Source organism: Periplaneta americana, chromosome 7 (assembly GCF_040183065.1).
Source record: "Periplaneta americana isolate PAMFEO1 chromosome 7, P.americana_PAMFEO1_priV1, whole genome shotgun sequence".
NCBI lineage: Eukaryota > Metazoa > Arthropoda > Insecta > Blattodea > Blattidae > Periplaneta > Periplaneta americana.
Window position 1 is genome coordinate 120197980 of NC_091123.1, and position 26924 is coordinate 120224903.

General features: G+C 35.5%; 1 long non-coding RNA gene across 1 annotated transcript in view; it reads right to left on the reverse strand.

Annotated features, from left to right (window-relative positions):
- Window positions 1-11082: 11082 nt before the first annotated feature.
- LOC138703399 (uncharacterized) overlaps window positions 11083-26924 on the reverse strand; it is a 171210-nt gene continuing 155368 nt past the window's right edge. Inside the window, exons 3-4 of the long non-coding RNA XR_011333149.1 lie at window positions 22193-22358; window positions 11083-18839 (exon numbers count right to left, since the gene is read on the reverse strand). This is a non-coding gene — a long non-coding RNA (uncharacterized lncRNA). The remainder of the gene's footprint in view (window positions 18840-22192; window positions 22359-26924) is intronic.

Consider the following 26924-nt stretch of genomic DNA (forward strand, 5'->3'; position numbering starts at 1 on the left):
TTTAAATTCTGGTGGGATTATTATTGCTTAGGCCTACTTTTTTCTTCAAAGGATATGTTTTTAATTATAGCTGTTAATTTTGTTGTTATTTTTATTTGTTGCTTCCCTAGAGACGTAGAAAAAGTCTGTTACAATAAAATTTATTGATCACGTTTTATTTCCAATTCTGGTGTGATTATTATTGCTTAACCTCATCCCACTTTGTTAACTACGTAAGCCTACACTACAAGTACCGGTACACGTAAGTTACTCCATTAATTCATATTTCCATTATTATTGTTGTAAAGAGAAATGCAAATTAATATTTATTGATTTCATAGTTAATTATCACTATAATCTTGAATGAGTGAAGCTATTATAGTAAATTCCAGTTCGTTTTGCACAAACAAAAATTATATTAACTTATTTCTTGCAGGTATCTTCCAGTTTATGGTGGAATTTAATATACTTCATTAAAATAATAAATTCACTTTATGCATTTAATATTTCAATAATGGAAGGAAGGTGTTAATTTTTCCAAAAGAACACGACAACGAAAGTGTAACATATTTTGTCGTCTGCTAGGAGAGAGATCTGCGATGATGAGGCGATAGTAGCGATCCTAGTGGTGGGAAACTACCCATGTTTGTATTTTTACTACATATTGAGCTTCGCGACTGTATATAGTAGACTGTGGCAAATGCCTAAACTCTTTCTCTTTGCACGGGTGTGCGCATTTTCTTTTTTATAATTCTGGAATCTGGTTGGAAAATTTAAAGGAATAACAACAAATTAAATATTACGAAATGAAACTGGGAAAGTTATTAAAAGTATGAAAAATTCCCTGTCTGACACAAACTTTCCCTTTTTCCCTCACGGCATCAGTTTCTCCCCGGAAAGTAGAAAATTTTCCTCCATGTCACATCACTGCATGGTAAGCACCAACGATCTCAAGCAAAGATTTTATACTAACAAGACGGACATCTTGCGATATTTCGCACGAAATAATGTTAATGTTATGTTTTATTTAACGACGCTCGCAACTGCGGTGGTTATATCAGCGTCGCCGGATATGCCGGAATTTTGTCCCGCAGGAGTTCTTTTACATGCCAGTAAATCTACTGACATAAGCCTGTCACATTTAAGCACACTTAAATGCCATCGACCTGGCCCGGGATCGAACCCGCAACCTTGGGCATAGAAGGCCAGCGCTATACCAACTTGCCAACCAGGTCGACCGCACGAAATAATAGCACAGTATATGTAACAAGACTATTCAGTGATATGATAGATGTAATAGGCTACATATAGGCTGTGTGTATATATATATATATATATATATATATATATATATATATATATATATATATATATATATATATATACACATATATTTCAGAACATGGATATCTTCCTTTCCCTCTTACTCAAAAATTGCGATCTTGTGGATACAAAATAAATTGTTGGCACTCAAAAGTGCCTTTTTGCAAGCATGATGATGCGCATTCGACAAACACAGATCTGCTCTTTCTAGTATTTTCAGATAATTGTTATCAGTGAGGTAACCATATACTGAAATTTTCCTCAGCTTTGTTTTTAAATGCGGCAAATATTATACACCGCCAAAAAAAAAGTCGAGAAAGTGTGTTTTGAAAGTTTCAGGGTGAACTTAACTTAACATCCGGAGAGAGAGAGAGAGAGGTAGTCTTAAGCATAGCTGGATGGAAATTACAGTGGAAGAAATTGAGTAGTAGCTACGAACGGTATCGCTGGAGTAAATAATTATGCATGCGGAATTTAAAAAGAGGAGACATAAGCTTATGCAGTTTCGGAACAATTATCATATATGCTACAAAAATTATGCAAAGGATCTAGAGAGGCATGCATTACTTACAACACTGCAAGACCTCCTACTGCTTTGCACACGAAGCTCAATACGTAGTAAATATGCATCCAAGCCCCCACACCAGTATTGTCGGACCATCGGATCTGTGCCCCTTCAGCGCTGTCGTCGTTCTTGGAAAAGTTAACGCCTGTACTCACACCATTCCATCCGCTTTCCTCCCACCACGTTAAACAGCAGGCCACGAACCTTGCCGAATAGGGATGTTGGCAAACTTCAGTCAAACGGTGTCATAAATAACTGGTCCTCCATGCTACAATATTTCTTTCAATCAAAATACATCCTGTATTTTTACATTTTTAAACCTAAACCCCATGTCTCGAATCACTTTCCGTAGTGTTTCTCTCCAACCTTGGAAATGATTGCTTCTCTTGCAACCTTCAGGAATTTCTTCAGTGATGGAATTTCTTTCTGCACGGTATAAAATTTTTGTATCTTTCTTCTTAAAATACATCGGTTCTTATCATCTACAAGAATTAAAAGTTCCCTTGGTCTGTGTTTTCCTTGGTGATTCTAGCTTATCTCCTGCACAGACTCCCTTGCTCCTGATTTTCTTTATTAGGAGCTCTGATCTTCTGTCTATATACATTACATAAAATGTTGCATTATTAGTATTAGTTAAGTAAGTAATTTTAATACATAATCAATTGAAATGAAATAAACCCCACCTGTGATAGCAGCTGCTCTTTTCGTTGCCTGATATTGACCTGTTTGTTTCTCTTCATCGCAAAATGCTATTATGTAGATACTTGCTTAATAATATTTCTTTCACCACTTCGTGCTACAGTATTCATGTTGAGTTGACAACACTGGACTGCAAGTGCAAATAAACTGTCCCGCAAGAAGGCCAAAATTGTGAGTAATGGGGGAGAGAGATAGAAAAGAGAGAGATAGGAATGCAGAGAGAGAACTGAATTACCGAGGCTGAGATAGGGTTCAGTTCGCATATCTTACGGGGGCACAGATCCGATGGTCCGACAATAGCTGCGCAGACCGTACAGGACAGGTCAAATAGACCGTTGCGCGCGACGCCATTACTGCGGCAACTCAAGCTAGCACGCTATTAAGTTTCTAGCTACAAATATCACAAATATAAGTATCCGGACCCTTAATAATACATAAAAATTTAATAAACTGTGAAATTATTGTTTATCTTTATTATAATAAAGTAATAAGTACACAATACGATTTATAAAACCAATACAACTGGATTGAATTGCGTCAGTAAAGTTTCATAGGAAGGTCTTCCTGTAACATAACATGATTGAAAATAATCATTACCATATCTATGAAGTATAGAAACCTTGAACCTATAATATATTCTACAATTATTACATTATTTTTGTCGAAACTAACACTCCTCTTGATATTCATATATCAAATACAATACAAGTGTTATTGTGACGAACAAAGTGACAATAAAAACGGACTATTTACTCTAAGAAAATAAAAGACTTTATTATGTTGAGTGTTACTAATCAATCTACTAAATCTTACTTCAAAATGCATTAAATTGAAATCTCAATAATAATAATAATAATAATAATAATAATAATAGGCCTAAATTATTATTAGTATTATTAATATTTATTATTATCATTATTATTATGGAATATTGTAGCTTCCTCTATTAAATCAAGCATCAGATCTGAAAAATTTGCTGTTTACAATGCCATGCAAGTTTTCGTTAATCAGGTTGTTTTTCCTTCAGTTTTTGTAGTCGAGCTTCTGAAGTTTGATATTATAACTCGTATCTGTCACATCCTCTGATTGTTCTGGCTGATATGTACATCCATTATCAGGCAGTACATCTTACTTGATGATATGTGTCAGGGGAAAAACAATTATTGTTTTTAAACATCTGAAATCTGATTAGTATAATATGTAGTTAGTCGGTGATGTATGCAATGGAGGGGGAAAGGAACTGGCCACCCTACCCCATTATCTCCTGGCCTAGTTGCCTCATAAGTGGTGCCTTCTTGGTATCACAAATGATGTTCAGCTGAGCATATAATTGTGTTCGGCACTAATAGCATCAGGGACGTGTGAACAATTTGCAATAAGTTACATTGTCTAGTTCTGAGACTCCAGTAGGCTAACTTACTTCTTTTCACAATCCTCATAGGGTATTTTTCTACCTAAAAATAATATTATAACACGAAAAAAAGAAATTTAATAAATATACTTTTAAATTATGAAGTTCAGTCAGTGGAAATTAGGTCTATGTGAATTTAACTTGTTTCAACAATAAATCTATCTACATGAGATGTTCTGGAAAATTAAAGAGGGATGAAACTGCGTCATCTTCCATTTTTTTCATGTGATATCCAGAAGCAATCTTCTGTGAAATGTTCAGAATAAAATTTATGTTGTGATAATTTGTTTGAATAAAATTATCTCTTCTAATGGCAGATAGCCATCACAACAGTAGTTCTGCCTTTCTTTTTAGGGGGAAAGCTATAAATAACATATATTTTATTATAATGTCTCTACCATATTTTAAAAATACCAGCAATATGTTTTCCGAAATAGTTTTAGTGTAAGGTGACAGAATAATTGAATCTACATGAAAGTGCTATTTAATGCCTGCATTAACTGAATGTTAAACTATTATATGCATTTAAATATCGTTATTTACGCATTAAAAGTGATGCTGTAGCCTTTCCTGAAGCAATTTGTGCAGTTACAAGCCTTACAAGAATGCATTATGATAGATTCATCAAATGCACATTGTATACATTCGCAATCACTATCACAACCGCCTGTTAAATACCACACTCAGGGCTGCCGACAGGATTTATGGGCCCCTATGCAATATTGTGCTTGGGCCCTGTTGAAAAAAAAAAGTTAAAAATGACTAGTTACCAATTATTCTGACGATAATAATTATTTGCAAAATAAATAAGAGATAACCCCATACATAGATACGAATTTAAAAATATACACTTTTGTTACATTGAAAATTTTTAGTAAAACTTCACAATATATTAATTATATTCATCACGCTTCTTTTTCAGTAGGGCCTACATAGTATGTTTCGTGACAAAACTTTCGTCTTTTTGTTGTTGTTTCTTTCGTTTTGTTTTCATAAAACACTATTCTTAAACAGCTGAAATTTCTGACTTGCATTCCAACATCAACAAACAACTCTCCTTGACTTCATTTTGCAATTATATCATTAAAATTTAAAGACCTAGCAAGATCGCTCTCCAGACTAAGGAGGCCAAGGTTACTCAGTCTTTCTTGACACATAGTTACTCTGAATACATTTTTATTTCCTTCATTTTGTTTGAAGTTGGTGTGAAATTGAGCGTTGCTAGTGAAGGTGCAGAAAATGAACCAATCTCAAGCCCGTCTGCTCAGGTTGTCAAAAATGAAGATAGTTCATGCTTAGAAGTGAATTATGATGGTTGTGGCTGTTTAGAAAAAAATTCTCATAACAGTAGTAGGCTATTGAATCAGAATAAGCAAACAATAGCAAAAATGATGTGTTAATATGTGCAAGTGAAACAAATTTACCTACACCAGTTCCTAACTCTGAGCGATGGCAAGTAGCATGCGACTTGGAAAATTAAAAAGTGGCAGACAAATTGTGTCACTGAATGTGTTGTTCGAAAAAGTACCCCCAACCTGCCTAATAACCTTCTAAGTGACGGAACAAGAGCCTTTACAGTATAATTTTCAAAACTCAAGATTGGAGAATGTGTTCCCAGAGACTGGCTAGTGTGGAGTGAAACAAATCAGTCACTGTACTATTTTCCCACACTCCACACTAGTCAGTCTCTGGGAACACTTTCTCCATTCTTCAGTTTTTAAAATACTGTAATACTGTTTTTGGAAGGGCTCTTGTTTTCGAACAACACATTCAATGACACAATTTGAATGCCACTTTTTAGTTTTCTAAGATCGCTCAATTTCACACCAACTTCAAAGTTCTACTTTCTTTCTTAATATCTTCCAATTTTTCTGTCTCTTCTTGCGCTTCTCAGCTCCCGACTTACGCTTCTACTTGTCCATTGTCCACTGGTAACACTAATGAACAGAATTTACTAGAAAAACGATAACAAAAAGACGAAAGTTTCGTCACGAAACATACTATGTAGGCCCTACTGAAAAGGAAACGTGATCCTGCAGCTTGGATTTGGGAGAGTCTACTAGCATATTGCGGTGGGCTGGCAGGGGTTGGTAGTTAAGAGGACAAGCCAATTGAACGTGTCCGACGGGAACATATTTCAGGCGAATTCCGGAAGCCTTAAGTGTCGTGTCGATAATTGTTAACGTGGGAAACCGATATTCTATTCTATAAAAGTTAAACATTTACATAATGAAGTGGTAATTTTTATTAATTTTACTATTGTTGGTACAAAATTTTTTAGTACTGGTATGTATCTGTGAATAATTATTCGTGATAATAAAAAGTAATCAGACTCACTTAATCTGATGGGCCCTTAGTGCTCACGGGCCCATATGCACTTGCTCCCTTTGCCCCCCCTTCTCGGCAGCCCTGGCCACACTTGCCACAATGATGACGATGCACGAAGGGTTTAATTTTGTACAGCACAGCAGCGTTTGCTGTGCATCTAGGTAAGTAACTATAACGTCATTGTATGCATCCATAGATAGTTGCTAACCACTAGGATAGCTACTATCACCTCATTACAGACAATGCGAAATAATACCGGCACAGTCTATTATTCCTAGCACCCTCACAACTCAAGCTTCGTGACTGTATATACTAGACTGTGATAAATAATAGGGAGACATCTTGCATGAGTTGCTCGGCTCGACCTTTCAAATCAGGCGGGAATTCAAACTCATTTAGCTTAAAATAAATAGCACCAAATTAGAGGTAGTCATATTCACAAGACGTTTCCCCTGTATAAATGAGTCACTTCATATTCAAAATCAAGCCGTCGTCTTTAGTTCATCAGCAAAATATCTTGAAGTCCTCCTTGACAAGAGAGTAACGTTCAGACACCATATTCATTCCGTGAGAAATAGAGCTTTTCAACGATTCGTGTTCTTATATCCTATCTTCAAGAGCTTAATACCAATAAAAACCAAATTACAACTGTACATATCCGCCATCAGATCACTCATGTTATATGCATGTGAAATATGGTTTCAAGCCCATCCCCCCATTTTCGGAGACTTGACGGTATCCAACGTGCAGTATGCAGAACTATCACTGGAGCAGATTATCACATTCGAAATACCCAATTGCACAGTGACCTCAACATCAGTTTATTTAGTGACTACGTTAAAAAATTACGGAAAAATTATCTGGAAATGCTACACTCTCACGTCAATCGTCTCATGCAAGAATTAACTCAGTGAACAACCTCCACTTGCTACAATCAGTTCACCTATCTCCATCACCGATGAAGAAAAAAGGAAGATGAAAACGTCAGTGTCACATTAATCATATTTCTCCATACGACTGCGAAAGGCAAGGGTCCATAAGAGACCTGGAACTTATTTAAACAGGCATATCAAGTGCGTAAGATGCATATTTGTACGGTATTTAAAGGTTAAATGTAAAAGGAAAATTATTTTGAAGGAAAAAATTATTTAAAAAGCAAAAGTTACACAATTGTTCTTCACTTTATTGATTATAATGGATAACATTAATCATGCATTACTTTTTTAGCTTTCGGATTCTTTGATGCACTTTTTGTGTTCTTTCTTCCTTTTTCAGTGACTTTCGATTTAGTACATTGACACATTTTTAAGTAAAAACATTAAAAAAATCACAACAAATAACATTTACACATGTAGGAATTTGGATGCACTGTTTCAACTTGGCTTTTATATTGTTCCTGTTACTCTCCAAAAACTCAAGAACTGTGAATTATACACTCCTGAAATTACAATGCACAGTGCAACAGCATTGGTGTTTGGGAAGCACATATTTCAAATACAGTACTCTATATAGAAAATATGAGTGTTGTGACCTTGCTGCATTTCATATTATTTGCCAATGCATTACAGCATAAGCGGGGAAAATAATAAAATATTACTTACTTATGGCTTTTAAGGAACCTGAAGGTTCACTGCCACTCTCACATAAGCCTGCCATCAGTCCCTATCCTGAGCAAGATTAATCCAGTCTCTACCATTATATCCCACCTCCCTCAAATCTATTTTAATCCTCCCATTTACGTCTTGATCTTCCTGAAGGTTTTTTTCCCTCCGGCCTCCTTACTAACACTCGGTATATATTTCTGGATTTGCCCATAAGTGTTGCATGCCTTGCCAATAATAAAATATTAACTGTTTTGTTTTTTACTACAGGGAAGATCTAAATTTGCAGAAAAAGTTAACTAAATGGAGAAATTACAAAGTTACAGGGAACTATAGGGCTTAGAGTTGCCAACATTTTTTAAGAAAATATGTGAGACTAAGGAATCGACAAAAATTTCACAAAGAAAATTGACAAATTATACGGTTCAGTTACTAAAAGACAACTTTATTCTATACTTTGGCAGCTAGGCTTAAATTAAGAGTATTTTGAGACAGATTTTCTCTCAGGTAATTAGACTGTAGTTTGCAGCTCTGATTTGATTAAATGTGCTGTCCTCCTGCTTCGAACATCTGTCCAATTATTGTTCATGAAATAAAACATCCTCTTTGCATGAGCATTACTACTTGGTAAGCTTAGAACAAAATTCACCAGTTTCTTCTTCTAAATTATAACATTAACATGCTTTGATTTTAAACGGGTGAGCACTAAAACCCTTTTCTGGCAAGTCTTACCTTCTAAGAAGGCTGTACATTTTAATGACTATCTTGAATAGCAAAATACATCACATAAATCATCATTCATGGAAAAATCAAATATTGAGAATAAAAATTTTTATATTATGCAAAAATAAGGGAGAAAATGCTCGAAGAGAAGAATAATAGGGGAGCTGGAAATCTGTTAAAAATTAGGGGCAAATACGGTAGAGTTGCCAACCCTAACAGGATGAAGAATGGGTAGAACGGAGTAAAATTCTCTCTGGCACCAGGATCGGAACTCGGGTTTTCAGCTCTACATGCTGATGCTTTATCCACTAAGCCACACCAGATTCCAGTTCCCTCTCAGTTTAAGTTCTGCCTCTCTATTTCCCTTTGGTGGCCTACCCATGTACTGTGTCACAGAATATATGACAGTGGCACCATGTCCAACACTATGTATAGAGGTGCTCTCATTATGAGTGACTAAGTGGCCAGGGTCTTGAATCACTAAGTGTTACTTACACTTATCATATTAATATAATGTATCGAAGTAATATATTTTCATACAAGAATTCCGCATTACTATATGGTGAAGGATGGGTAGAAGAGAGAAAAATTCTCTCCGGCACCGGGACCCGAACCCGGGTTTTCAGCTCTACGTGCTGATGCTTTATCCACTAAGCCACACCGGATTCGAGTTCCAATGTTGGATTGAATCCTTCTCAGTTTAAGTTCTACCACTCTTTTTCCCTTTGGTGGCCTACCCTCATGTACTGTGTCACAGAATGATTACTTACGCTTATCATATTACTATGATGTACCAAAGTACGTATGATATTTCCATGCAGGAATTCTGCATTATCATATGGTGAAGGATTGGTAGAACAGAGAAAATTTCTCTCCGGCACCAGAACTCGAACCGGGTTTCCAGCTCTACGTACTAAGCCACAGCGGATTCGAGTTCCAATGCCGGATTGAATCCTTATCAGTTTACATTCTACCTCTCTGTTTCCCTTTGGTAGTCTACCCTCATGTACTGTGTCACAGAATATGACGTGACAGTGGCACAGTGTCCAACACTATGTACATAGGTGCTCTCATTACGAGTGACTACATGGCCAGGGTCCGACGGAACAAGGCACTGTCTTGAATCACGAAGTGATTACTTATGCTATCATATTACAGTACGATTATTTAGTCCTGACAGTCGCAGGCAATGTGCGCCTTGGTCAGACGAGTGCATTTAGTTACACCAAGGGGTGTTTGGGTTAGTCACTCGCTTGCCTTCGGAACGATCAGATGTCATGAGTGCGGTAGAGTGGTATGTTTCTACTGCATTCCTTTACTGACTGCTCGCCCTTATCTCTACTCTGGAGCTCTCCCCACTACTCCTATTACTTCCCCTCTTTTGCGTCCTCGAGCTGTCAGGACTAAATAATCGATCTGTACTATGATGTACTGAAGTACATATGATATTTCAGTACAGGAATTCTGCATTACTATATGGTGAAGAATAGACAGAACGGAGAACCCGGGTTTTTAGCTCTATGTGTATCCACTAAGCCACACCGGATTCCCGATGCCAGATTGAATCCCTCTCAGTTTAAGTTCTACCTCTCTGTTCCCCTTTGTGGCCTACCGGTGTTGGATATTGTGCCACTGTCACATATTCTGTGACGCAGTACATGAGAGTAGGGTTTCTCCCTTTCTTATTGTGGACAGCAAGACACAAATGTTTAGGACTTGGGGAAAGTTTCGTGGTTCAAGATATAACTATAACCTGCCCAATACTGCACTCAAAATTATGTCCATACATCCTTGAACTGTCGAAAACAGGGAAACATATAATGGACTGTATACATCCATGGTTGTCATGGATAGAAAAAATAGGAAGAACACATTGGTTCAACTGCATGAATCCAGCCTTGCATATCCAGGTCCAATTTCACTGTCAAAAGAAAAGTACAAGGACCTACAATTTCTGAAGAAATTTTGCAGAGGAGATGCTCAAGAGCTCATCACCAAACTTCATGTTCAAAATTATGCTAATAAGAAAGAACCACATCAGAGAACCGAGATAGTGACTATTAACATCTGTATCATAGTATGTTGTGTTTAATCTGTAAGTAGAATACTGGAACATTTAATACTTTGCAGATACTATCTATTCATTTCTATGAATACAGAGAAAAAATTATTAGAGTCATGTCAAGCTTTAATTAAACACTAATTATACAAGTACGTAAGTCACTTATGACTAATATTTCATATGGTGCTTTAAAACCTATTGTCAAACAAGTTAAGAAAAGTACTTTTGGAAAATTGAAACCTTATTTTTGGAAATTAGTGTTCAAACTTTAAAAATGTTCTCCTGTAAATTATGCTTCTTGTGACTCTGTTCATTCTTTCTCTGTACCCTTCACATGACAACTATTAGGAAAAGTGATTCGTAGGGAAAGTCAGAAATTAAACTCACAAGCTAGTTTATGAAACATACCAATTTTATTAAGCACACAGAGTACATTACAAGAACACTTCTAGCCAATAGATTTAATAATAAACTTCGTTATTGGGAAAAACAAGTAAAATGTCAAGATCATTTACTACTACCATATTCTAAATTATTCTTTAACAAACAAATTACATATTCACTGGAAGGAGAGAAGGAGGAGTGATGGGACAGTGGGAGGGTTGGGACTTTTAATTTTAAAATTTGTTGGTACCAACCAATTACAATACTATCACAATCTAGTATATACAGTCACAAAGCCTGAGTTGTTGAGGGTACTAGGAACAATAAACTGTGCCGGTACTATTTTGCACTGTCTGTGATGAGGTGATAGTAGCAATCCTAGTGGTTAGCAACTATCTATGGATGCGTATTCCCTAAGTATTGAGCTTCGTGATTGTATATACTAGACTGTGATACTATCATCTTTGAGCTTCATTTGTTGGTAAGGCTACCATGGTGGATTTGCTTCATTTGGTTTGAGTGTCAAAGCTAGAGGTAAGTTAACATGATTTTCACTATCTAAAGTAAAAAAATCGAGCTACATAGTATAACTTTTAATTTTGCAGATGTGCAAAAAATATGATGGATTTTGTATGCCTTTATTTTGTGGTGTACATTAACACAAGGAAGACCGGACTTTGCGAATGCCGTAATACGACTGCCGAGACAAAAATGTCCCGTCCATAATCAGATGTGTCTTGGGCCGAAAACTGGAATTTCTTTATGTAAGAAATGGGTATTCTGCATGGAAGAGACTCTATGATCTTCAAATACAGTCGTCTCAGAAAGTTGTTTCGATATAGTTTCATGTAAAATGACACAAAAGGAAACTTTTTACGTAAATCTCGCACATAACATCTTATGTAGGTAATTGGCGTATATTTTGGTATATGTCTTGAAGAAATACAACTTCTTGATTACTTCAATCAAGTACAGTCAAGTCAAAGGTTTACATAGCATGTTGAAACCTGAAGAAACAAACTAGTTTCTGAAAGGAGTAACTCTAAACGAGAGCCAACCTCAAATAACCCCTTTCGAAAAAGAGAACTTCAGTTTGGAAAGGAAGGTGGAAGCAAGAAAGCACACCAAAATAACTCCAAGAAGACTCAGTGCCTTATTTGTAGAGTCTTTTGAGAACTAGGTACAGTGTTGCATCTATGAAGATTTGGTTCACATTGGGTGTGCTAACAGTGGTAATGTAGCCTGCTTTGTATGTGAATATTGTAAGGAATGGCTGTAGTGATCTCCCAGATGTGAACCAACACTTTCATTTTATAATTTTAAGTCCACATTTACTTGTGTGTTAACTTTTACAATGTTCCTGCACTTGAAAAAATGTGTCCGATACTGAAGTTTTTGAATGCCATCATTTGAATCACTATTGACAACTTAAATATAGGTCTATTGAAGCAAGTTATCTTGATGTTTTATTTCTTCGATCTTAATACTGATGTTATCCTTGAAATTCAATTTTTGTTTTATTTTGATTCAGTAATAGATATAAAAAAAAAAAAAAAAAAAAAATAAACAGCTTAAGTTTTAGGGACTGGTGCAATATCCCCTATTTTAAATACCAATTTCCATTAATAACAAATAACATTGGAAGTGATTTTAATATTTGATAGTTTATTATCTTTTAGGGTACACAATGATTTCAAAGGAATAAACTATAAATGGAAATATAATCTGCAACATGAAGAAAGGGCTGAACTGTTACAAACTGCATATTGGTATAACATATTTTTCTTAATACAGTCATGAAAATTACAAAAACAAAACAAATTCGTAAACATGAAAAAGTCAAAAGTTGCACAATTAGGTTTCAATGTGAGCATTTGTTATTTTAGTTACTTAATACTATAAAGATATTATATAATATGCCAATATAAAATATTTTAGATCATTAAATTTAGCTTTAGGACATTTTTGTAATACAGCTACCTTATTTTGTAGTTTTATTTTTTTTAATTCATACGTCATGAAAATTGTGAAAATGAAAATGACAATGACAATAATAATAATAATAATAATAATGAGATGCGATACGAAAGTAATGCCTCCTTTCTTTATAATGGGGAAATGTAATTCTTGTAACTATATATTGTTTATATGATGTTAACATTTTAGTAATTAAAGAACACCCAGTTACTTCTCTAACAGTAATGTTGGCAGTTCCGTAAAATTCCTGAGGTATTCTAAGCAATTTTCTTAAGCATGTCACTATCTCGAAAATGGCTGAAGTGGTGGTAACATGTGAATCTACAGAGATTGTCAGATCAGGATTATGAGGTAATGAGGAGGATTAGTGTAGCTCAGTTTTGCAATTGCCTCTCTCATGTGCCGATTGATGCAGAGACATGTAATCAAAAACAACCACAGGTCGAATTCTATGGACAAGTGTTCTCAACTTTGACATGTCCACATATCGACCAGAGTTGACAGTAGTGCATCTCGACAGAAAATTCACAAGCAAGATTCCATCTTCCAAAAACACTGCCACCATGACTTAACCAACAGAAGACTATCTTTTCAAGATATTTTTGTATGGTGGCTTCTAATGGTTGTTCCATTGACTGTCTCTCTATCTCTGAGTTGTAATGGTGGGTCCAGATTTCATCTGTGACTATGCATGACTAGTTTGAGATGCCCCTTTGTACTTGTCTCAGAATTTTAGGACCCACGGGATGGAAACTCTGTTGTAGGTAAGTTTCTTTATGATGGTCATCACAGCTTATTTTTCAATACATATCGTAGGACAATTATTTGTTGTAATGTGCCAGTCATTATTGACCAGCATGTTGATCCAGCTCTTGTTTTCTATCATTACTGTCAGTAACTGGCCGCTTTGAAGTTATCAACAATACCAGTTTCTCCCCTTTAAAAGGCATGATCCAACATTTAACTGAGCTCACACATAACAATGTTGTTACCATGAACATTTCTGAGACGAAAATGGATTTTAATAGGAATCGGTTCTTCCATGGTAAGAAATTCAATACCACTCTCTGTTTGATGCGCAAGCCCTATACCTGTTTCAGGTTCATCATTTTGAACTGCAGCAGGTAACATACAAAACTGATCACAATGAGAGTCAGTATGGTGAAACTTACAAAATTTCTAGTACCCGCTCAGTAACATGCAACATCTTCTATGGCAAAAAAAAAAAAAAAATTATGAGGAATTAGTTTCGTACCACTTCTCGTACAATAGAGTAAAATGAATATGTACGAGTAGTCTTCCTGACTGATTAGCTGTCAGTTAATTTTTCCAACAAATTTTTACTTCGGTAACAATAACTTCTCAGCAATGCAATTACATTCTAATGCACGGACAATTTAAAACAATGAAGTGCTACCAACATAACCACAACAACGGTTAACATCAGTGTTACCAATTTTGCTTTTCTGTCTCTAAATCTAGTTTTTCCCTGTTTAATTCTAGCTTAGTGACAATAAATTATCTTTCCTGCTTAAGAGAAAACATCATCAGACTATACCAACATTATTACTTACTAGTAATTTAAAAATCTATTGTAATATGTAAATGTACACAAATTATTTTAACAATAGAGTATGTTTACATTCCTGCTGTGATTTTCTACATTCTATCTGTAGCTGTGTTTGACAGTAACATACCATTTACAGATACAAATCAATAAATTGGCCTGTTTCAAATTGTATAAAGTCCACTGGTGGATGAAATTGAATTTGATACTTTTGCTTACTTTATCTTTAATGTTGTGTAATCTATCGTTTCAAGTTGTCGTATTTGTAAACTGTGAAACAAGTGCTTAAAAGTGGTTGTGTGTAGTATAAAGAAAACTTGTCCAATTTATGGGTAATTCAGTTTTTTGTCATTCCTGTAAAAAATGTTTCTTGAATATAATACAATTTGGAACGATGCACCTCAAATGCATTCAGAATTTTGTATAAATCTCGTTCGTTTTTGTCACCATTTGTAAACGAACCATGTTTATGTAAACTAATGTACTGTACGTGATTTATGGGTATTACAAAGATAGCTGTTTATATGAAATTATGTAATCACTGAAAACAAGGTTACTAGACAAAATGGACTACAAGTGGCTAGAGATCAACTGTACAGCCCTATGGAGATAAGTACCCTCATTTCTCAAGTATTTCTCACTGGAGGTTCCACAATAGAGTTAATTTGCGCCAATTGTACGTACAAAGATTGTGCAAATGGTACCTTACACAGATAATCATCACATGATTGCTAAATGCTCCTTGCAAGAGAACTTTGTGACTCATGAACACTTCCCTCACTCCACAGTTATCATTATTCTGTGATTAATGTAGAACTATAACCAAACCAGTGTTCCTAGTTAGAACTAATCATTTTTAATTGAAGGGTTCAGAACCATAGTGGGCCAAGCGCCATTTACTAAAACCTTAGAAAACAAGGGTTAAAATGAAGTTATTACCATAATTCAATGGAAATATATAGCAAGTAATATAAAGTATACAGATTAAAACTCAATCTTCATTAAACTAAGGTATTCACGTAACTTTAACCCTTGCTTTCTCCATTTTTAATAAATGGCACTTGGCCCACTATGGCTCTGAACCCTTCAATTGCCTGTAACAGAAAGAAAACAAGCTAATATTTTCCACAAATCTCAAGATTTCAAATGCTGTCTGTAACATTAATCGAAAACCATTTCGCAGCACTGGTTAATAGCATAACAGTAGAAACATGAGACAGCACACATAAATCACATTACATTATTTAATTATGGTCTATTATGTAACGCATTTGTTTTAATAAACTTTAAATATGCAACTTTACACAATATGAAATATTGTATTTTCTGGTACAAGACACTTTCAAATATTTAAAGTATTGTATGTGCATGTTTAAAAAACCTTTGCTTACAATAAACAACTCTATCTTTATTACATCGTCATATCAATGTTTGCTTGCCACTCGAAGTAGGGCAGACATGTGCAGTAATTTTACTCTTATGGAATTGCCACTTTTTTCTGTTTTTTCTTATCTTAATCTTTGCAAAGCGCTTACAAGACAGACATCACATTCACCCATAAAAAGTGGCAACATCATATTACTGAAATACAATATATTGTTATAGGGCGAAGGCTTTTGAAACATGGCACAAATTATACTTCACCCGGGAAAACTAAAATTGAAATATGATGATGATAAATTCACTTATATTTCAAAACCTGCAAAGGGAATGTGCACGAAAGTACTCAATTGTTCAAAACGGATCGTAATTTTAAGATTTATTTGGAGGGTAAAAAGATCGTCTTATACGCCAGCAAATACAATATGTGTTCTTTATTTCTTTTTATTTTATTGGGTTATTTTACTATGCTGTATCAACATCTAGGTTATTTAGCATCTGAATGATATGAAGGTGACAATGCCGGTGAAATGAGTCCGGGGTCCAGCACTGAAAGTTACCCAGCATTTGCTCGTATTGGGTTGAGGAAAAACCCCAGAAAAAACCTCAACCAGGTAACTTGCCCCGACCGGGATTCGAACCCAGGCCACCTGGTTTTGCGGCCAGACGCACTGACAGTTACTCCACAGGTGTGGACCTTTATTTCTTAAATGCGGAAGGAAGCAATGGTGGATTATTAACATTAGGTGCAGTTTGAGCTTTTTCCATTCTTGGTGAAGCAAACAGAAGCTGAAAATTATTTCGTAGGTTAAATCTATATTTGTCAGACACGCGAATTTAGCCATGCTATATGCAACGACCCCAACAAGTAGGAAACCCATCTCACCCTTTTTGGTCATCTGAAGAGGAAGATAGATACAAACCTTCGAAGCATTAAAGAGTTTTCTGTTTACTTTTAATAGTTTTTGTATGCTTCACCAGGAACAGAAAAAGTTCAAGCTATGCCTCTTCTGAAGGTGTTTTATTATTGTTTGTACTTTCTTTAACAACAATTTACAATTAAAGAATTAACGACATACAAATTACAAATGAAGTTTCATTAAACAAACATCTCACAGGAGCGTGGTGCAGAGTCATGTTCCAATAAATTCAGGGGCGAAAAGCCAAACAATATCTCCTAATCTTACTACAAATTGATATATATATTTCATGCCATACTAGGCACAGAAAAAAATCCACCATCCCATTCCAATCTCTTTTTCACTTTAATTTGAACTGTCTCAAATGAAGAAAGATAAAATCCAACACATTCAACCTTATACATTAATATCAGAGTTTTATCTTTTATCATTACTCTATCTCAAACAGAATACTGACATAATTGGAATCAACATTATACATTATAATGAATGTAATATCTTTGAAAAATATTGGAGTGCAAGAGGTCAAATGACTTTATTGTCAAACGCCTGGCATTAGAAAACAACAACAACAACATTATAATGAATGTGACCTTGACTGTAGGTGCTGATTATAATAAACATCACTCTCAATTGCCAGGTTACTACCCACGTTAGTTACAATAAGCACATAAAAATTAATTAATTGTAATTATTTTAATAAAGAAACTATTAATTCTTTAATCTAGTACCAATTATAATTAATAACTTAACTTTCTACTTCCTATAACACAAGAGCAATGACCAGCAACTGATGAAGTATCCATTTTTTTTTTTGTTAATGAATAATATTGCTATTGCATCACATAGGCTAATACAATAATTCATATCATTACTCCTCTTGCAGTTTCATCCAGCACTCATCTCGTGAATAACAAACAATAGATCATCACAGCAAATAAATGAATAGAAAACAAATAGCTGTAAGGTTCAGAAACTGAGCTTGAATAAAATATCCAAAAATTGAGTATCCCTCAGTCTTGAGAAGATACTGCATATGTGAGGCATTCAAAGCTAAAGTGGATTAAGGCCATGAGACGTAGTTTTAAGATAATTTAAAGTTAACTTGCTCTAGTGGATTATCTAATTTGACTAGCAATAATTTTATTGCTCCATTCTTAAATTCTAGATTTATAAAATATAAACAATTGTGATGTTAACTGATGCAATGCTTTGGTAACTTGATCTACTATGGCTCAGAACATTGTGAACAAATAATCCGAGCCAAAAGTGACTGGTGTCACCTACCGGCGAATGCTTGGAATTATGACTTGATCCATTACTGCTCGGAAAAGATCCAATTTCAGATAATCAGAAAATGAATTAAACTCGATTTATGAAAATTTGTGACTTCATCCACTTTAGCTCTGAACACCTCTTATATTGAGAGCACAAGATCATCTCGTATGTCACATACAGCACAGAGTTACATCGAATAGCAACTCAATTGTTCTTTCCAAGTATGTGTTGTTGCTTCTTAATGTGACGTTCCAAGTAAATTTTCACATCCATACCATCAGTATGAGCAGCTAATTTTTCTTATTTGTCTCTTTGCTGTGGAGATCTATGTGTGCAGTTTGAGGAGAGGTTTCCATTAGAGCTCATTAAGAGTTCTCTTCTTAGACACAAGATTTGTGCACGTTTCCAATGAAGGATGCATAGGTCTATATGCAAGTCAACATTTACTGTACATTTTCCATAGTCTTACACTACTCCACACTTGATGTGTTAATATGAAAGCACTCAGTGTTTGTAACACACATATGGAGCAGTGATGAAAGGTAGCAAGGGTGTTGGCATGTGACATCATGGCTTCCAGATGGATATTATTCAGGAATATTCCAAAAGGGGCTGCAGCTTCTTCCGTTTCATGCTCCATACCTGAATAACACACAAGAAGCAATATTTCAGCACAAATGGTATGTGCAGAGAAAGCTTTCGAAATGTAAAGTTAACTCTATTCCTGCAGCCACATTAACACTTTTTTTATTTGTTTTAACTTTGTTATTTAGCAAGGCTGTATCAACTACTGGGTTATTTAACGTCGATGGAATTAGTGATAGCGAGAGATTATTTGGCGAGATGTGGCCGAGGATTCGCCACAGATTACTTGACATTCGCCTTATGGTTGGGGAAAACCTCCGAAAAAAAAAAAAAACCAAGTAATCAGACCAAGCGGGAATCGAACCCACACTCAAGCACAACTCTGGATCAGCCTCAGTTATGCCACTGACAGCCACATTAATATTAGCAATATATAGCATTAAAATAATGTATTACGAGGAACTACGAAAATCGTAGTAGTCTTAAAACTTCAGTGATTACCTCTCCTCGATTCCAATTCTAACCTGTAAGTATTTTTTTTTAATTTGCAAGAGTTTATTGGTGGTGATATAACAGCACCATTATGAAACTGGAACTGTCAGGCGAAACTGGTTAAGGGTATTGAACTCAGCACATAATAAATAAATACTCTATTACAGTTGACTTCTTAAAATCTCATTGTTATGCAAAGTTTATTGTATGTAATAACTGGAAATAGAATGGACGTAATAAGTGTAGACAGTAATCATTTCTTCATTTAAATTAAAAATATAAATAAATGGAAGTAGGGCTTGTGAATTTTGAAGACAAATGTGAAAGACTTTGCTAAGAAAATATTCTCACTATCAGAACGAAATCCCCAACACCCTTCTCGGAGATGTACAGTTTACAATCAGCAAACGATAACTTCGTGCTTTGTGAAGTAAGTCACAATTTTGATGATAATGATTATGATGATCAGTGGTTTTTTTTTTCTGGCAGTACGCAGTACTGATACCTTTTCTCTTTCAATTTTTCTAAAATTAACACTTCTGTTTGAATCGCACATACAGAAAGCAGTAAGCAGCAAGCTATGACTGCATGAATAAGGACGTATCTTTTAACAGTACGTTCCGAACTTGGGTGCTATTAAAAATCTATGTAACTTGTCAATTTTGGTGAGTTCCAGCACTTATTTTCGTATAAAAAATGCACTGATGATGATGATGATGATGATGATGATGATAAAAAACATGAGAACCATACTGACATTAAATGCAAAAACGTCATTGCACAGACACGGTACTAAACATACCTACATTAAAATTTAGTGCATATTATTTTAGCTAATGATATCTAACATGTTAATAAAATAAATGATTTCATTTTCATACTACATATTAATGTCGTGCATGATATGTTATGTTCGGTTCATGTTTGTCGAATATGGCGAAGTTCGATATTTGCCATTGTTTGCACTGCAGAAAGAGTCATGTTTGTTTGGTCCAATTATGAAAATTTCTCTGTCCTGTCCTTTCAACCTTTCATGTTTTAACCACTTAAGGATTTTAGCACATATCTTGCTTGCTATTAGTTTTTCACGTGGAATGAGATGAAGTTTGTAATGTCTTGGTTTCCTCTCTCATGTTTGAACTTGCATGACATAGTCGATGCTACGGACATATGTATTAGATATTTTGTTTATTTTACTACTTATGCGTATATTTTTGTCAATGTCTAGCTATATTAATAGCTAAAATATCTACACCCATTACTATGTGTAACTTCACAAGATATGTGAATGACATCTTTATGTAGCTAAAGCATAAAAGGGCATGAAGGGAAGGGACTAAGGTGAAAGGCACCAAACATAAGGGGAGGGGTTGAACAAACTGACAGACCTGCTTCTGCAAAGCGAACTTCGGTTCTACAGAAACTCGGCAGAATATGAACCGAACATAGGCCTCTTACACACGACACTCCAGTGAAATACTTAGCTTGCATCTACAGTTAATGAACTTTGCTACGAACATGACTTCTGAAACTGGTTTTTAAAGCAATGGGTTATTTTAACTTACATACTGCACTTCTACATATTGTTGGATGCCTATGGAGTATGGCAAAGTTTGCAATATGTATAATGATTTTCCCTTTCATGTTCGAACACTGCACGACATTAATATCGACTACTCCAAGTAAAGAAGTCCATATAAACATGAGTAAACAGTTAAATGTAATTGTTAGAAAATCCCACCACTAATAATTTCAATGAACTTTTCAACTATCTTGGTAATAGTACGTTTATTCTAATAATGGGAGTATTCGAATAAAAAAAATACGAATTATCTGATTCTTGTAAGTTCTCGAGATATATCTCTAATTATGAACAAGTATTCGATACTTTGCTCACACGGTAGAAGCTGCGAGAAGTGAAGAATGAGAACAGAAAGAAAAAGTATAGATAAGGAAGTTCTCGTAACACTGATTGCTCATCAATCGTACACATTCGGCTAACCTCGCCCAAAAACATGAGGTAGTTACGTGCAATAAAGACTTGCTCCGGACTGTCTCTCTCCTCTTTCTTTCTCTCGTCTCATTATGGAATGCAGGAATACAACATCTTTATCGGAAGTTACAGATGTCTACAGCATGTGATTAAAATAATAAAAAAGATATAAACTCCAGTGGTTGCACAATACACTGCTGTCACTGCTATCGTTATAGCTGTCATGCTGGATGTTGGATAAGAGAACTGAGAAACGAGAACCTGCTGGTGAGTAATCAAATCGTTATTCCAATGATAAAAGTATTCGAGAACTGGAATAAATTATTTGATTCTTTATATTATTCGATTCTGCCCAATCACTAGTGTATTATCTGGTAGTCTTAGCATTCTTTTACGAGGGCAACACTATTCATAATGCGAGCACACAACTAATTTGTTTGCTCCTCTGTTTCTCTGTTTGCTTTATCTTTGTAGACTTTGCTTTTCATCCATCCCCAGAGACAATAATATAAAGGACAAAGGTCTGGGGATCTTGGTGGACAATGAACATCATAATTGCAGATCCATCATTTGGGGAATGTAAGATTTAGATGACGTGTCGTCTGACGGCTGTAATGTGCATGTCATACTTTTTGTAAGGCTTTCAATCAATTAATAAGTCTCTCCTTCATACCTAAGGCTTTTATGCGTAACATTCAAACAGCTGTATCTCCACTCCCACTGAAAATTGGAGACATATTAATGAACATTTTTATTCAGAACAGTCAACACTGGCATACTACCTCCTCCTAAAATATTTTCTATTCCTCCTGAAACACCCAGTATAACTGATTATATTGTCACGAAGTAAAATATGACAATATTTCTAATATACTGTCCTTTAAAAAGATTGCTATTGTTGAAACCGAACTTGATCATTACTCACCTGAAGAGAGATAGGATGCAGAAATCACACAGCAGTTCGTCTCTGCAGCAGGTCTGCTCATAGCCACGGGCTCTTTGCTTGTGCACCAGTGTTGAATGATACAGCTGAACATCTCAGTTTTGAGTTATGTCTCGTTGAGTGATGCTTGGGAAGAGAGGTGTAGAGGCTATAGAAAAAGATGGTGCAAGGCAATGAGATGGGGTTTTCATTGGAAAGTGAAATGAAACCTTTAGCACTGGTTCAACCGCAATTTTGCTTTCGTTTTTATCATATAACACTATTTAAAAAGAGCATGTCCATTTATCTGCGTTAATATATGGCCATGTTATTACAGTTATAATTGGTCTGTCAATATATTTTCTGCTGTAATTGTAGAATCAGCACTGTTCCCTACCCTCCCTACTTTATGCTGAGGGCACTGTGCTACTAACGAAGTTGACTTCTTTACTATTGCAATACACTGTCACGGTTAGTATGGTGGATGTACAACTTGAGATTAAGCTATATTTCACATAGGTCAAAAAGTCACGAGACACTGTAGGGAAGAAAAATATATTGTTTATGTAGACGAAACCTACATACAATTACAATTTATATTTCAACTAGACTGTGATTATAATTAAGACTTTATAGTACAATTAAGATTTTTTTTTCGTTTGACATGTGCCATATTCTAGCTGCGAAGCGATGTAGAAATACCATGGAATGTAAATAAACACAAGAATCACACTCTGTGAAATCATGCTGGCAGACAGAGGATGAATTAGGCATTCTAACTAAGATAGGAAAAGGTGAAAGACTAATAGTGCTACATGGTGGGTGCAGGGGGCAGAGGGGTTCGTGGAAGTTGCATTATTGGTATTTAAAAGTGGACAAAATCATGGGAATTATCATACTTCCATGAACGCAGATAATTATTATAGGTGGATGGAGAACGAACTTCTCCTTACATTAGAATCCTCTAGCATTATTGTGATGGATAATGCTAAATATCACAATGTGGAGATAGATAAAAGGCCTGCCACAACCTCGACACAAAACAGTGGAGTGGCTGAGGAAACACGAAATTGACTTCGAGTCAGACACGAGATTGCAGCTTCTACAGATAGTGAAAGGAGTTTATCACAAACGAAGATACATAGTTGATGAACTCATAATGAAATATGGTCAGATACCCCTTCGGCTTCCCTCATATCATCCCGACTTAGGTTCGAACGAGATAAAAGATCAATTAGCTAACCAGAGTATTGGCACATCCTTATGTGAAAAAAAAGAGTTCATTCGCAAAACTCATGAAAGAATATCCCTCCGAAAAATTGAGGAAATGTTGTTTGTGCGGAAAATAGAAGACAAATATCTTCACCAGGAATAAACAGTTGATGCATCAGTAGACAATGTAATCATCTCGTTATCCAAAGGGAGTGATGATAGTAGCGAGTATCGTGCTGCCAACCTGAGCAAAAGAATTGTGAACTAGATTTTAAAATATCTAGCAGCCACAATTAAACACGGAGAAGTATCAGTACTAGTCTGGGGCTGCAAGAGTGCTAATGGTGTAGGCAACTTGTATTTTATATATGATGTAATGGACCACAATCTTTACATAAGAATTTTTATGTCTCATCTCGCCAACAGTGTGAACAATATAGACCTTAGTGGTGACTATATATTCACCCCAAATATACCACCTTCAACAAAAGATTGTGGTTGTTGTACAACACCTCCTGCTGGATGGTAATTCCACCACAATCGTCGGATATCAATCCGATTGAAAATCTGTAGCATGATTTAGAAGAAAGAATAAAAAATCACAACATCTCAAGAAAGATGACCTAAAGGAAGCATTGTTAGAGTAATGGGGGAAAATCACTAGAGAAAAAACAGAACAGCTTTTCAAATCAATCCCAAGAAGATTACTAGAAATTATCAAGACGAAAGTAGGGCCCACCCGATATTAAAGCTTGACAAAGGACAATGAATTAATTTTATTTTTGTAGTTGAATACTTATTTGAGGTGAAATGTTTTGTTTTCATATATTATTGTTTTGAAAAGAGAGAAAGTTGTATATTTTTTTTGTATTTATTTGACCTATGTCATAAACTATAAATTTGTATACAAGTGTCACTATACTGTTTCATTTTCTGCTAGTTTTGTATTACTACACTTGAAGATAGTATGTATAGTGGTGGAATTTTTGAACCACTGTATGTACCACATAAGAAGGTAGTCACTGAAGTTGATGATTTCGAGAAGGAGGTGATTTGTAGGACAGTTCAAGAGTTCTACGAGAAAGGATTATATCCCACCAGAGGTAAGGTAACGGAAATCATGAAACAAAAAATCAACTTTACTGGTTCAAAATGGTCGATAGGCAGAATTCTGAAGATCTTGCTTGGTTACCGTTACAAGAAGTGCAACGACTGTAGACGCTTTTTAATGCAGAGAAACAACATAGTTGCATTGAGAATATCATTTTTGAGAAAAATGCACTTAATTAGAGAGGAGGTACCACCACAACCAATCATTTATGTTGATGAAACGTGGATTAATCAAAGTCATTTCAGGCAGTACATTTGGCAAAATTCGACCTCAACAGGTGGATTTAAGGTACCTGTTGGGAAGGGTTCGCGGTTAATTGTGTGTCATGCAGGTTCAGCACAGCATGGGTTTATTGAAGAGGCAAGACTTGTATTTCAGGCAAAGAATTCCAGGGACTACCACGACCAGATGAATGCCACTGTTTACAGAATGGTTTGTACATCTACTGGAAAGTTTAGAAGAAGGTTGTGTCATTGTAATGGACAATGCGAGTTACCATTCTGCGTTAGTGGAGAAACTTCCTTCTTCGAACTCTAGGAAGGCAGACTTTGTTTCATGGCTTACAACTAAAAACATTGCTCACGATCCTTCTCATACAGTTCCTGAATTGTTGCATATAGTAAATCAACTTAAGTCCACGTATAGAATATATGAAATTGATTAGATCGCATTAAATATGGGACATGAAGTAGTAAGGCTTCCTCCTTATCACTGTCAGTACAACGCGATCGAGTTAATGGGGGCGCAAGTGAAAGGAGAGGTTGCTGCAAAAAAAACAATACTTTCAAAATTAGTGATGTTAAATGTTTGTTGGACGAAGCATTAGACAAAGCTACTATTGACGACTGGAAAAAGTGTGTTAGACATGCAGAGAAACTACAGGAAGAAGATTACAGGAAAGAGTGTATTCGAGACGTAACTACTAAAAATATAATTATTAATTTAGAAAGTGACAGTTCTGACAATGACTTTAGTGCAAGTAATGAAAGTGAGGATGATATGTGAAGTGAATAATTTCAAGATGTACTAAATGAACTGGTTTCATGAAGTGATTAATGATTATTAATAACTACTACAGCACTAAATAACTGAATTGCATTGTTATCAAGTTTTATACTTCTTATTTCATTCACTTCAAAATACGAATGTTATTCAGTATCAGTATTGTAGTTATAAAATATCTCATATTGTATACCGATAGTTTGTATGATAATAAATTAAGTGTTCACATGTGCTGTTACATAATGAAATAATTATAATGCTGTGCCAGAAATTACACTAAATGCTGACACACAGACAGTGTTTATACATAAACACTATTTCGATGTTACAGACTTTCGCTTATGTAGCGAGCAGTGAAAGATGTTTCGGAAGCAACCCTTCGAAGAACGTTTACAGCTAAAGTAGGGGTGGAACGTGGGTTGGGTTAGTATGAAGGGGTATACCGCCATCCGCCAATATTCCTGCTCTGTACTACTGTTTGTTGCAGTGTTCGTTACACGTTAGTTAGTCTCTTATTGTTATTGTTATTTATATTATCTGAGTATATCTACAGAAAGATCATGCGGCAGAACTATTCACAGTGATGAAAGAAACTTAATTGCTCGTATTATTCAGATGTGTGATGAAGAATCGAAGCAAAAGAATCTTCATGATTGCATTAAATAATCCCACTGCAAAGGCTGCAAACTACTGCAACATATCTGACAGGACTATACAGCATATTAGAAATGAGGTTAAAAAAAAAGTGAAGTAGGATCTTAACAACTCCAGGGAAGAAAAGAAAGAGACCCTTCATGCGCAATGCAGAAGTGGATGACTTCGACCATAGGGTAATAAAAGACATGGTTGATGATTTTTATGTAAGACAAAAAGTGGTACCAACATGTAAAAAGCTTCTCCCAGTGCTGCAGGAACAGATTGATTTCCAGTGAAAAGAGTCCACATTACGGCAGATTTTAAAAGAGATGGGTTTTAGGTGGAAATGGCAAGGATAAGCATTATCACCAAGAATATTTCTCCTGTCTTTAAGCGGCCATGAAGATGTGTGAAGAATCGAAAACTACTGTCATGAGTCTTGCTACCAGGGAACATCACATATTTCTAGCTTCACATTACACTCTAAGGACCCCAGAAAACCTATCTTTGAATAGGGCAGCCATGGCTGTAAGAGCCCATATAAAGGATTTCTATGACAACATGGAGTCTTTGTTGAACAGCCTGGGCATCTCTGACATACCATCATGGCTATGGAACTACGATGAGACAGAGTTAAGTTTTGTTCTGAGAATTGGTAAAATCGTCTGCTGTGTGATAAAAAATGTGTTTACCAACAAGGTTTTGGAGAGAAGGGGCAAACTACACTCTCTTAAGCTGCATCAGTGCCTCTGGAATGAACATCCCATCAATGAT